The 14,626-nt window shown below is 48.6% G+C and overlaps 1 protein-coding gene across 22 annotated transcripts in view; it reads right to left on the reverse strand.

The window, feature by feature from the left end:
- MYT1L (myelin transcription factor 1 like) overlaps positions 1-14,626 on the reverse strand; it is a 430,813-nt gene that overhangs the window by 183,584 nt on the left and 232,603 nt on the right. For all 22 annotated transcript variants that reach the window (XR_009248132.1, XR_009248133.1, XM_058682400.1 and 19 more), the window contains one exon: positions 11,387-11,529. The gene's annotated coding sequence lies outside the window, so the exon portion shown is untranslated. The remainder of the gene's footprint in view (positions 1-11,386; positions 11,530-14,626) is intronic.

The following is a 14,626-nucleotide window of genomic DNA, read 5'->3' on the forward strand; positions in this document are numbered from 1 at the left end:
TATCTGCGATCAATGCTGAATTACAGAGGGGGTCCGTGGAATCGCTGTCATCTGTCCATCGTCACCACCGGCAGAAAGAAGGGGGCCCGGGGACCACGCAGGGCGTGCCGCCCGGCTCCTGACGCGGGCGCCCGAGGTCGGCACCGCCGTGGACCTGCCCTCAGTGTCTGTGCCCACGGAGCTCAGGCTCTGCGGTCACCCCCTGACCGCCGACGTCCCCGTTCTGCTGCGCCCCTCTCTCCTCCTGCTGGAGACCATCGGTGGCGTCCTCTGGCTTTGGGCCGGCAGCTGCAAACTCCCGTCCCCTGTGTGCTCCTCACAGGTCTCCTGCCCGCCTCCCCTCCGTGGCAACAGAGCCTTCGGGCACTGCACTTTGGTGGCCCTCGCGTGGCAGCCAAAGGGACACGTCCTCCGCCCCCCTCCGCACTCCCTGAGTCCCCGCAAAGCCCTGCGGTTGGGTCTCAGCTCGACCAGGACAGAGACTCCTGGTGTCACCGAAGCCCAGGGCTCTCAGCACGTCCTGCCTGGCAACATCCCCCGTCCGCACCAGGTCACGGACCCCCAGGCCGGCGTCTGGCCCAGCTGCCCCCTCTTGTCCTCGGGTCCCACGCCCACTTTGGCACCTCGGGTCTTTCCGGCTCCATCCCTCTGCAAAGCTGCCCGGCCGGTCTCTCCTCGCACTGTCCCCCTGGCAAAGCCTAACCCTGGTCTGGCCCCTCTGTGCCCCCCGCTGTACCCCACCTCGGAGCACAGCTGACGTGGCCTCACGGGGTCTCTGGTGATGCAGGCTCCCCCGTGGCCCCGAGCCCTCTTCCCTTCTCCCGGTCATGTCCCCTCCACACCCCGTCCCTTCCTTCCTCAAGTTCAGGGACGACCCTCCTGTCTCCTCAAGGAAACAGACACGATTAGAAAATGCTACCTCAGCTCTTACGACATCTCTGTCCTGTTGTTGTCATGAATCCCTGGGGGGGTGGGGGCGCTGTCCCTGCTCCTGTTAGAGGTCAGCGATCCCTTCTCTCATCAGGGCCGTCCCTCCAGGAAGCCTCCTTCACTCCCCTGAATCCTGCCCTTTCCTTCCTCACCCACCGTCCTGAAAGGTGAGGGCAGGATCTGTGTCCTGCTCGGTCACGACACCGGCCCCAGGACAAGGCCGTCCCTTCACGGGTGCTCTGTCACGTGTGCCGAATGGATGGACGTGTGGTGGGGGACACACAGCCATCCAACTATCCACACAGTAGCCCAAGTGACCATTAGTTTAAAAAATCATCTCTATCAAAAAGACTGTACGAATTGAACCACAGGAGAATTTGACTGATTACAGAGGAGGACACAGTTTTCATCATTTTGCTTACAATGAGACTGATTCCATCAAATGGACCTTTTTCTCTGAAAAAATCGGGTAATGAAGGAAAAAGCTCGGAAGGCACCTTTCTTCACTGAGGTGTTGCTCTAGTGGATCAAACTGTTCAAGTTCCTGTTCAAGTTTCGTGACCCCTCTCCTCTGTGACCGTCCGTCCGTCCGTCTTCTGCTCGTCTCACGCACACGCTGGTCCTTGCGACACGTCACTGTGTGGGGCACCTGCACGTGGATGGTGTTAACGTGACGTCTGCTGTCACTATGCTATTGGAGTCACGGGGACGAGGTCACTGTCACCCATAGTCGTGACTCACCATCAGAGCGGGATGCTCCTGAAGTTATCACGGTCAACTTTTTTTTTTTAGATTTTTTTTAACGTTTATTTGTTTTTGAGACAGAGAGAGACAGAGCATGAACGGGGGAGGGGCAGAGAGAGAGGGAGACGCAGGATCGGACGCAGGCTCCGGGCTCCGAGCCATCAGCACAGAGCCCGATGTGGGGCTCGAACTCGCGGACCGTGAGATCGTGACCTGAGTCGAAGTCGGACGCTCAACCGACTGAGCCACCCAGGCGCCCCCATCACGGTCAACTTTTATCAGCAGCCATGCACGCGCACGCTGGCGTATGAACACGGCCAGACCCCGCCTCCCGCCGGCCGCGGCCTGACCCCCAGCCCAGGGGCCCGAGGCCCTGAATGCACCGCCACAGGGTGGGCACGTGGATGGTGCTCGGAACACCCGGTAACAGAAAAGTATCCGACTGGTTCCTGAAAACTGCTGGTGCCCCCCGTTCAGACGCAAGGTGAGTCAGGGTCTCGGGTGCCCCCAGAGACAGCCGACCCCAGTTCTTCTCCAGTACTCGCCTCGACATCACAAATAGACCCACACTTCACGGGCCTGAGGACAGGATGGCCCTCGAGCGACTCGGCCGAGGGTGGCCTTCCTGCCCCTGAACACAGTCCTCGCTTCACAGACAGGCCGGCGCTTTAAAAAGCACCAGTATCCGTAGTCACTTTAGGAATAATTCAGTGCACAATAAGGACTCCCTGTCCTCATCCCTCTACCCCCTGCCTCTATTTTGGGATGCAAGCCGTGTTGTCACGGAGCAGAATGACACTCGCAGCAGGTACAACTGACACGTGGAAATACGCTGGATCAGCTGCATTAATTGGGTCTCTGATGGGCACAAGTAGGAGGTGTTGCAACATGTGAGCTCAGAGCCCTGTTCACGGTCCATTTCCGTGTAAATGAAGAGTGCCCGCCGCCTAAGTGCAAGGCACGAGGTAGCACACCGGAGCTGGCCGCAGACTGGAGGAGGGAAGCCTTGAGCCAGAGAACCCACAGAGGCTGCGAGCAAACTGGCTTTTTCTCACCTTCCGCATGTAAGATTTATGCAGGCGACTCCCGTTAGCACTAATGAGAGCTGCGCATGTAAATCTCCCATGAAACGATGGGAGATGAGCCTCATCCATCACTGTGCGGGTGTTACAGCGTCTGGGGCCGGTTTCTAGCCGGCAGGCCGGCTGGCGGGAGGGATCGTGCCCGAGAGTGCTGGTGTGGCGGCCTCGGGGGGGGGGGGGGGAGGGCTGGGGGCAGGCGCCTGCACGGCAGCGCAGGGGCGAAGGCTGGGTCTGCGAGCGCGCTGGGAACGACGCCGAGGCCGCCCTGCACGCCACCCGCGTGCTCGTGACACAGAGTCCGAGAAGGGTGAGACCGAGAGCCCCCTCCACGTGGGTGGGTTCTCTCCCCCCACCTCTGCTCATGCTTTTACACTTGCTCCTGGGAGCGCGGGGGAGTGCTGTGAACGAGTTCCCGGCAACTGCCCCCTTCTCCGTGTCCCTGCTCACGTGGTTGCACCAGGCACACGTCAGAAGTGAGGCAGACTGGCCCTTTCCCACGTAAGGCCCACGTTTTCTTGCCACGGTGCCTTTGCTCATGCTGGCGGACATCCTGTCTCTACTACTCTCACATTTACTGAATTGTCAGCATCTCTGGGACACCTTCTCCTTCCAAGAGCCTCGCCTGTCTCTGAGTTGGGTACGGACATTACCCTACGCTCCCCTTTCCCGTGACTGCGTCCCTGTCCACTTGGAGCCTTTCGCGGAGCCACCCGAGCCCTGTGGGAGTGTCAGCTCCTCCAGCCACGGCCGTCTGGCATCTCTTTGGGACACTTTACAGGTTCTACACGGTGGTGCGGGCACATTTTAAAGAGGAACACACGTGTACGTGGGACAAGGTTCTTCCTCCCCACAGAGGTGCGTCCTAAACACGCTCCCAAACCTAGTGGTGGCAGCACTCTCCACACTCGCGTTTGTACCCTGCGATTTTTCATTTCACAACATATGTTGGGGCTAAGTCCATGTAAGCCCCCGCCTTTAAGAATATTAATTCATACTGTTCTGTCGCGTAAATATATCATGGTTTATTTAGTCAGCATTTTGTGGGCAAGGAAAGAGCTCCTTCCCCAAATCCTACTCCCACAGATAGGTCCGCAACGTGCGTCATAAGGTAATCAACTCTCCTAAAATGCTCACTGTGTGACACACGCCATTTAATTCATCCAGTCCTTCCCCAGCCCTCTAAGGTAGACGTCGGGTTCCTGACACACAGAAGAGGGAGGCGAGGCCTGCAGAGCTCACAGAGCTCGTCGGAGCTCCCGAAGCCGGTCGGGGGCCAGGAGAGGCGCCCGCGGGGGCCGTGCTCACGGACTGCAGCTCTATGCACACACGTTGCTCCTGCATCTGAGCATCCATGCGCGAGCCTCTGGACTCGCTAACACGAAGGCACATCCTTCCTAAGCTTTGGAGATACAGTGACACTGTGAGTCATCGTTTAGGGCTCCTGCTCCTCGTCTCTGCCGCTGTTAACCTGCGGGAGGGTCGCGGGTCGAGAGGCCAGCAGTGTTGTGACGCTGTGACTTTTTGTGGCGGTGAATTTACGATGCTAATGAGGCTGAGCCCCTTTCCTAGTATAAAAGCTGCTTGTGTCCTCTCGGAGATATCTTCCCAGATCCGCGGTCCTTGTTTTGCTTAATATTTTGTTGAATGTAACATGCCAGTAAGTCGCCGTCTGCCTGCTTCTGCCATATTCTAATGGGTTGTTTCCCGTGTGTTTGTTTGGTTTATTAACGCAACACGAAAACAATTCATGCCCTAGAATTTCCATATTTTAGAAGCGATTTTGATGAGGGAAGATTTATTCATTTAACTTCTATATTATCTCTGTGTAAATTTAACACCCCTTTCACGACTGTAATATGTTATTCATTATGCTTTAGCAAATGTCTACTAATTTCCAACCATGAATTTTACATTGGATTTAAATTGCTCATGAAAGCTACCAATGAGATAAGGGCTAACGTGATTTTTATCCTGGTCAAATTAGAACGAGTCTACAAGGCAAATGAAGATGATATGCCCAAGGATAATTGTATTTCCTCCCAAAGAGGAAAAAGAAGGACGAGTACCTCTGATGGCCACTCTAGAACCTAATGTGTAGTTCCATCAACAGTGTCCTCTAGGATTGAGGAGGGAGACCCCACCTCGCTAACACCCCACCTTCGCTATCCTCTGGCAGAAAAACTCTACAAGACTTGGGGTATTGAATCATTACAAGTTTCCATCGTTTGGAAGGAAATTTAAAAGCTCAACACACCACTTCTTTCTGATAACGCAACTTTGGCTCAGTACACACAGAAGGAGCTGTTGACATTAGCAGACAAGAGGTTTAATTATGAGAAGCGTCACTGGAAGGCGCCCCTCGTGATTTAGGCGGAATGTGCTTCTCCAGACACACTAACGGCAGATCTTTATAACTAAGACGGCACACAATCTTTTTGTCAAACAAAAATTAAGGCCAAGGGAAGGACATCAAGTATTAAGGAAGAGATATAAAATAGGAACCAAAGTCAGTCTTAAAGCACCAGAACAAAATCTCCCACCAAGGTGCCAGGGCACACACTGCTTATGAGACGCAGAGTTTTAGCAGATCATTGCGGTTTCTGTCTCCACGGGTATTTGTGAAGGTCCCTGCGGTGAGGTGTGGGGCCTCCTGGGGACACCGTGCAGTGTGTCGGACCCTGGACCGGAAGCTTCTGTAAGGCACAGGCCACAACACGGGTCCGAATACTGTACACGCAGCACCTGCTCTTGTGGTGTTTCTGCTTTTGGGTTTTTTTTTTTGAGAATTTTGTGATATACAGCCTGATGTTCCAAACAGTTGGTACCGGTGAGCACAGGGACGGTGTCAGCACACTCTGCTAGTATTTCCCTCATCCCCCCAAGCTCGTAGAATGGTTTGAGAGGTCAGGACCTGCAACAGCCCCAGCGGCGTCGCTGATGTGAACGCTGTGCTCTCTCCCGGCATCTCTGGGCTTGGAAGGCACCTAGTTCACTCCCAGGGTAGAAAGCAGGAAAGCGTTCTCCATCTCTGATGCTCGTGTGCAGAAAACCCAAGTCGTCCCAAGGTGTCCATGGACCTGTGGGGCGTTAAGGCATTGCTGGGACCCCCCAATCTCGTCACACACAGTGAACAAGGAGTTCATGGAAGGTGGCCCCGCGGCTGACCTCCCCTCATGGCCTGGGCCCTCCAGCGCAAAGAGAGCTCCTCTCTGGTGATCGCTCCCCCCGCTTGCCAGGTGGACCCGGGCTGACTGAAGCCCTTTGTGATAGATGCCTGCCCCTAGATCTGAGTCCCTCAGTGATCTACGGTCCCACATGACCTTGCCTACTTCCCAACCTTGCTTCAATCAAAACGCCCACTGACTGAAGGTGATTGTTCTCTGTTGGGAAGAAAGAAACCTCATGATTTGCAGTTTCTGTCACACTGCGGGGGAAGGAAAGCAGGTGTTAGCAGTTTGTATCCTACTTTCCAAGAGAGTGGTGGTCCACGGCTTTGATACCAATGATGAAAAATGCGTATTTCTACTCGTTCCTGAGCTAAATTCCAGAAAAACCAAAGCTCAAGCACCTTCGTTTAGTTTTTACTATCCACAAGATCTCGTAGCATCACATTTAACAAATATTGTTAAAATGGGGAGTAACGAAAGTCACGAGAGTTATTTAAGCAACGTGCGTGAATTGTCGTGAAAACAGTTGGAAGGCACCATGTCATGAGTTAGAGCTGATCCTTGACGAAGCATGACTCAGATTATGTAGTTGTTTTCTGGGGAAGCATGTCTGACAGCGGTGAACTGAAGTCATATTAGCAACGTCCTACCGTGAGGCACAACAGGGTGATCGAGTAGCAACACACGGCAGTTTTGGAAATTCTTGGCGTGTATGCACACACACAGGGTGCGATGTGTATACACATAACACATTGTGCCTGGATGTGGGATAGATACCAGAATGGAAGTGTGTCTATCTGCCTAGGCTTTGGAGACAGGACAGAGACAGGCCCCAGTAAAGAATGTTGGTGGGGAAGTTAAATACCTACCCAGGTCTGAATTCCATCTGTGCGACTTACTAACTGCAGAAGTTATTTAACGTCTCTGCACAGTAGTTTCTTCTGATATAAATCATGGGCAAGAATATGGATAAGAACGGTAACAACTCTGTAGGGTCCTTTGAGGACTAAAATGGCCCACGTTGAGTAGCACTCGGTACATACTGGAGACTTAATATATATTTAGCTACAGTTATCATCACTTGTAGTTTACATTACTTTCATGTAATCCAACTCATTTGATTTAACCCTTTATCCTTATTTCACAGAAAAAGAAAGATTTGATGTGATCTGCCCAAAGGCATACAAATGGTTATTGGCAGTACTAGGATGAAGCCTAATGGTATTTGTCAGTTGTTTTAAGTAAATTCGTTTCAATGGGTCAAAGAACACAGATTTATAAAGTTTGAACTATTTCAGCAGATTCTTCCTTCTGGATACACAATACACTTTTCTTTAAAATAGTCGCCATTCAGAACACAATTCACGACGTTTTTTGGGAAACAGATATTGATTTTATTTTAAGTAAAGTCTTTAGCATGGAAATTGGATGCAGGGTGTGATTTTCTCTTTGGGTCTAGTTCAGAGGAAATTGGATTTCCTAGAGTGCCAGCTGCAGAGACGCCACAGGTGTTCATGGCTCAGCAATCACAGTGGCTAATTGGGACACAGTAGGACAAAAAAATTGCCCTAAATCTAAATCTTGTTCTATGGCACTTTCATTTTTCCCATAGGAGCAAGCCCCAAAGTCCTTCTTCACTGGGGATGCTAAAGGAAGCTAGCTGCCGGGACAGGAGATATGGCACATGGAGGGGCAGTGGCGGAATCACAGGTAAGGAAGGATAGCCTCTGCTTAGCAAGGGCGGTTGGTCCCAGGGTCCTTCCACCTGAGTTTTTCCGACAAAGAGTAGGATCAACAGAAGAATAATCCTGAGAACCTATAATTCAAAGAGCTGTACAGCTGCTCGTTAAACTAGAATCTGCTCAGTTGAGTACAATAATGTTGGGTGCTAGAGGTGGGAAGAGTGGTGGGCAGATGACAGACAGCAGTGGTCAGTCTCTAGGGTTGAGAGCAAGAAGGCATATCCTTAGAGTGGACCACTCTATACCCTCCCTCTGAACGGGAAGGGAGATACACCACATCACATCGCCCCTTTTGTGGACCACACAAATCGTACAGCACGCAGACTTGTTTTACGAACACCAAACCCAAGTCACCAGGAGTGAAGAAGCCCCTTTGTCCTAATATGTTGCTGGGCATACGAAGTGACCCGTACCCATATCTGTGCCTTGATCCCACCTCTGGGTTTTGTATTTTTCCACCATGTAGCAAAGCCACTCCTATATTTGCACATTTATTGAGCTAACCTTTGAAGACCCAGGTCTGGGGTCACCTCCTCTAGAAAGACATCCTTGGGCTCTCTGGTCGGAATTAAAATCTCTTCCAGACCTCGTAAATCACCTCACCTCGACCTTGTCAACTCGACAGGAGGTGACCGAGTGCCACACAGGGTTCAGGGCAGGTGGGTGCTCTGGAGGGCAGAAGGAAGCCAGGTGCACGCGTGGTTGAGGAAGCACTGTGTGGTCTGGTCTCACAGGTCTCACCACGCCTTATGTTGGTTCCATTTCTGAACTCTTTGAGGACTATGACCATGCCTCCTTCATTTTTGTACCGCCAGAGACCAGAGGGATTCCCAGCACAAACTGGGTACTCAACAGTGTTAGAAATGAGGAACTGATGAAAACATGGATTAACACACACTTGTTCCTTCCTTGGTACCTGTGACAGGGAAGCGTGGTTGGAAACAAAGCCTTTTCTTGGAGTAATTTTTTGTCTTATCCTATTCTAATGCTAACTTGGCAACATTTTTATTCAGCTTGGAAATAGGCTTGGATTAAACATTGAAGTGTAAAGGCTACTTGGAATTAGTGATTCATGTTAAATCTGGATTTCTTAACAAAACTCCCTTCTCTCCCCTTGTAGACCAGGTACCCTCTTGGCCACTTAATGATGTCATCCTAGGATGGATACTTAAGTTCACTAATCTTCCCTTTACTGGCCTTTAAAATGGGAAGAATAATCACTTAGGCTTGGGGACTTTGGGAGGAATTCAGGGCTTGCCCAGGGCTGGTGTTCAGCATACGGCTCAGGCTCATCGTTTACAGGCTTCCACCCCGGGGTGGGGGTGCGGTGGTGTGAAAATGACACCGAAGAACCCAGTGCTTCTCCCATCGTTAATAGTGACTGTCGTCTTGGATGATGCCTCATGATATCTAAGTTTCTGTATCTCTTATGGTCTTATTATGAACAAAGAACTCTTGAATGCCGGATAAGCTTGCCTTCGATGGCAGATTGTGTGGAACATTCCATGACATTAGTGGCTTTCCACTACAAAGTAACTGCTAAGGGGAAAAAACCTGTGAAATGTGGAGTTTTAATAAATTAAACAGAATCGTATCTTCATCCTCCGCAAAGATTTTTTATTAAATGTTGTATTTAATGTTCTTTGTAAATCCTCGTGGTTCACCTGGCCAGCCTCCAAAAAAACTAGTAATAAAATCTGAATTTTTTTCAAAGTGGAAAAAAGAATTTTTAAAGATAATGGTACATGCTGAAATGGGATATGGAAATCTACAACTAGAAAGGATGAAAACCCCCATTTCTTTCTGATTAAGATACTTAGCCATGTGATCTACAGACTCAATGGAATCCCTGTCAAAATCCCAATATCATTTTTTGCAGAAATAGGTCCATCCTAAAATTCATATGGCATCTAAAGGGACTCCCAAATAGCCAAACAATCTTGAAAACGAAGAACAAATTCAAGGTTTCATACTTTTTGATTTCAAAACGTACTACAAAACTACAGTAACCAAATCAGGTGCTTGTAAAAAAATATAGACACATAGAAATAGAATAGGAAAGAGAGCCAGAAAAACTCCCCCCATATGTGGTCAAATGGTTTGACAAGGGAGCCAAGATCATTCAGTGAGGAGAGGACAGTCTTTTCAACAAATGGTGCCAAGAAAACAGGCTATCCACATGCGAAAGAGTGAAGTTGGATCCCCAACTTATAGCACAACAAAAATTGACTCAAAATGGAATCCGAGCCTAAACAGAAGAGTCAAAACTCCTCAGTCCTTAGAAGAAAATGCAAGGGAAAACCTTTATGATATTGGAGTCTGCAATGATTTCTTAGAAATGACACAAAAGGGACACACAAATGGCCACCGAGCACAGGAAAAAGTCATTAGCGAAATGCAAACGTAAACCACACTGAAGTACCACTTTACACCCGTGACGATAGCTCTTCTTAAACAAATAGACCAAGAGGGCAGAAAACAGAAAATAACAAGTGTTGGCAAGGATGTGGTGAAATGGGAGCCCTGTGGTTTGTTGGTGGGAGCGTAAAATGGCGCAGCCACTGTGGAAACCAATAGGGTGGCTTCTTAAAAAATTAAAAATCGAGCTACCATATTATCCAGCAACTCCGCTTATGGGTATTGACCCAGGAAAACTGAGAGCAGAGGGACTCAGGTATTTGCACACGCATGTTCTCAGCAGCATTATTCACAATGGCCAAAAGATGGAAACAACCTGCATATCCACCTATGGACGAACAGGTGAACAAATTGTGGTCCGTCCGTATGATGGAATATGATTTAGCCCTAAAAAGGAAGAAGATTCTGACACCTGCTACCACAGGGAGCTTGAAGCTTGAAGACATTGTGCTCAGTGAAACAAGCCAGACACAAAAAGACAAATCCTGTGTAATTCCACTTGTATGAGGTCCCCCCAAAAGTCAAATTCACACAGACAGAAAGTGGATGGTGGGTGCCAGGGGCCGGGGGGAGAGGTTGGGGAGCAAGGGCTTAACAGACACGGGGTTTCAGTTTGGGATATGAAAAAGTTCTGTGCACACGTGTGCTGATGGCTGCACAGCTTTGTAAATGTATTTAATGCCACTGACCTGCACACTTAAAAACAGACAAAACGGTAAATTTATGTTATATGCATTTTACCACAATTTAAAAAAATTCTTGAAAAGCAAACTCAGCCACAACCTGAAATTTTGTCAGGAACATGGCTCTCAATGTCCACAGTGGCACCGAGGAGAGGTTTGTCAACAGCAATTGACAGCAACCTGTAAAAAGGCCTTGGGCAATGCAGATTAGGCCCTAATTAAAGGCATGTTTATTTTACTTAAAGATAAAATGTCCTCCGAATAGAACTGATACTGGAAATACAGATCTGATTTCAAAAAAAGCTTTACACCAAGGAATCTCTGTACAACTGCCAAAGAGTGACCAGGCCCGTCAATGTGGCTATGAAATTATTTGGGGGTTAACGTTGTAGTCGAATAATAGGAGACCCTCTGAGTCTATGTTTAGTAATAGATGATAAATTTTGACTTTAAATGGAGCTTGCTTATTAAAGTTAATGGACATTATGGTCTTTAGTAAATAAAAAAACCCCTCCATTTACAAGCCTGTCTTTATGCTTTTTCAAAGTAAGACAGTTTAAGATAAATATATAAAACATTTTGCTCCATGTAGATCGTAAAGTATAACATAGAACTGGTACCTTTATGTGGCTTCTTGGACAGCCATACGTCTGTGGCACCGACCAGAACCTTTCTTGACCCGATGTGGTTGATAATTTCAGAGACACAAACAGTTGATTGGATTCGATAACTACATTTTTTCCTTCTTCCAGATGCAGTCACTCTAGAGGAGAATAAAAGGCAGAGAAATGAGGTTGACATACATAATGAAAGAAAAATCCTACACGAGGGATATAATTATCAGGGAGGTTTGCTTGTTTATAACGCACTTAAAGGGAAAGGGATGAGAGTAACCAGGCCAAGTGCACAGACACAGGATTTGTCACGAGTGGCGACAGCGGGTGGGACCATCTACTATCACGAGTAAGTAATCCATTTTATTTTACTTTATTTTTTGAGAGAGGGAGAGAAAAACGTGAATGGGGGAGGGGCAGAGAGAGTGAGAGCGAGAGCAAGAGTGAGAGAGAGAGAGAGAGCGAGAGAGAATCTTAAGCAGACTCCACACTCAGTGCAGAGCCTGACGCGAGCTCAGCCTCATGACCGTGAGATCATGACCTGAGCTGAAATCAAGAATCAGACACTTAAATGACTGAGCCAACCAGGCACCCCACAAGCGATTAGCTCTTGATGAATGATTCATAATAGAAAAGTTCCTTTAGAAAACTAAATTAGTGTTTGTGATGTGCAAATTACACAAAACTGTAAACAAATTCTTTTTCTTTTTAATGTTTATTTATCTTTGAGAGCGGGAGAGAGACACAGAGCATGAGCGGGGGAAGGGCACAGAGAAGGAGACACAGAATCCGAAACAGACTCCAGGCTCCGAGCTGTCAGCACAGAGCCTGACACATGGGTTCGAACCCACGAACCCTGAGATCATGACCTGAGCTGAAGTCGGATGCTTAACCGACTGAACCACCCAGGTGCCCCAACAAATTCTTATAAAACTGAGTGTGAGAGTTGTTTTGCGACTGTGTCTGGAAAGTATTAAGACAGTGTGAACGATTTAGGGCTAATTGCAGAAGCAAACGTAATGTTTCTGCCCACGTGCACACAGCTCATTTCATCAGGCGCCCGTCACGTGGGTTCTTATGTTTGTCCTTCTCCATTCAAAAGACACACACAAAACCTGCAGTTCTCTCCATAGAGGAGATTTTACAAGAGCATGCTTTCTGCTAACTAAAAAAACAAAATACAATCTTAAGTGATAATTTAAATTTTTTATTTGCTATGGCTATAAAGTTACACCCAAATATAGTGTTTACAACGGGCCTTATGTACAACCTTCTATGATCAGTATTTATGTAGCGGGCACAGTTATTCTGAATATGTTCTGAGATGCTACTCACTAAACTGGCTAAGAGTGAGTTGGGCAGTATTCAGTACAGTGGTTTTATGAAAATGATGTTTTTTCTCACCAAATGAGGAATGTCAAATAGACAAATTTAAATACATCTTATAAATGAACCAACATAAAGCAAAACAATTAGGTGGTTGAAAATGTGTGAACAGGAAAGGACTTTTAGGATCAAAGCCACTCCATCCAATGTATTGCTGGCACTTTGTTTAAAAATCACATTTTCAGGGGTGTCTGGGTGGCTCAGTCGGTTGGGTCCGACTTTGGCTTAGATCATGATCTCACGGTTCGTGAGTTCGAGCCCCGTGTCGGGATCTGTGCTGAGAGCTGGGAGCCTGGAGCCTGCTTTGGATTCTGTGCCTCCCTCACTCTCTGCCCCTCCCCCACTTGTGCTCTGTCTCTCTTTCAAAAATAAATTTAAAAAATGTAAAAAAATCACATTGTAATAAAACATTATGAAATTGACTTTCACAATATCCCACTCTTCTGGGAACGCCAGAAATTCACCTGTATCACTTTAAGCATGTACCGTCGTTTTGGGGGAACCCTTGTGGTTCACAGAAGGTCACGGGAGAAAGACCTGGACAGTGCCGTGGCTGGAGGACTCTGACCACACAGGAGTCCAGAAATGGTCGGGTGGAGGCTTGTCATGAAAGTGATGAGCGTCTACAAAATGGGGTTTTGTGGACAAGATGACAGGTTTCTCGTGGCATGTGCGCATTCTCCAGGAACACGTTCACAACCCAGGGCAGCGAACCCCCGCTTTGTCCCCTCCCACACAGCTCCACTCTGCACTCAACCTTTTCTCCATCAAGTGTCACTGTATCTGTCCTCCCCGCCTCACCGGACGGGGCCACTGGCTCCTGTCCTGGGCCCTGAGCCCCGAAGGGGCTGGGGCTGCACAAGGCAGAGACACCTGCTCCTTCCAGAAGAAAGGGAGCCCCGGGCTGTCAGTGTTTTCATCTGGGCCATTACGAGATGTGGATTAAAAAGTCACTGGCGAATGGCTTATAGGTTAAATGCCCTCGAAGGGAACTTGAAGCTTCTTACTAAATGAATATAAACATTGTGATTGAAGACAGCTGGTACGTAAAACAGAAATTTCTTCTTAAAAACAGAAGTTAAAAAAGAATGAAATGAAGTGACATGACTGTTCTTTGAGCGACACACTTTTCGCTACGTGAGAATTCCCAGAGGACCCACTGATGAGTGACTCCCTCAGGGACGCGACCTTATAAGGCATCACCTTTTCCCAATGGTTCAGCGACAGTAGGGGGGTTAGGCACCTATGGCTCCTGTCGCTCACGGTTTTGCATCACACCTGCTGCTTGTGATAAGTTATGACGGGATCCCCAGGATGAGCTCTTAAGTGGGGTGTTTAGCAGAGAACTTGGCTGAAGACACCAATGACACTGGCCAGGTAGGGGTGGCCTCAGACTCCCGGCCACACTTCGCCCTCGACCAAAGCTCTGCTGGCAATGTCCTCTCACCCACTGTCACTCGGATGAGAGCCTGTGGGGCTTTCTTTATGGCATTTGTCACTATGTGAAATTATACTGTACATTTTCTTTGTTTAAAAAAATTTTTAATACTTGTTTATTTATTTATTTATTTTTTGAGAGAGAGAGAGAGAGAGAGCACAAGCAGGGGAGGGGCAGAGAGAGAGGGAGACACAGAATCGGAAGCAGGTTCCAGGCTCTGGGCCGTCAGCAAGGAGCCTGATGCAGGGCTCAAACCCATGGACCGTGAGATCATGACCTGAGCCGAAGTCGGACGCTCAACCGAGAGCCACCCAGGCGCCCCACGCTTTTCTTTGTTTCACGTGTTTTGGAACATTTGCAGACTCGTGTGCAGCTGAACAGATGATGTAGCCATGCCCTGTACTCATTACCCCTGTCCTCAT

The sequence above is a fragment of the Neofelis nebulosa genome, chromosome 9 (genome assembly GCF_028018385.1).
Source record: "Neofelis nebulosa isolate mNeoNeb1 chromosome 9, mNeoNeb1.pri, whole genome shotgun sequence".
Lineage (NCBI taxonomy): Eukaryota > Metazoa > Chordata > Mammalia > Carnivora > Felidae > Neofelis > Neofelis nebulosa.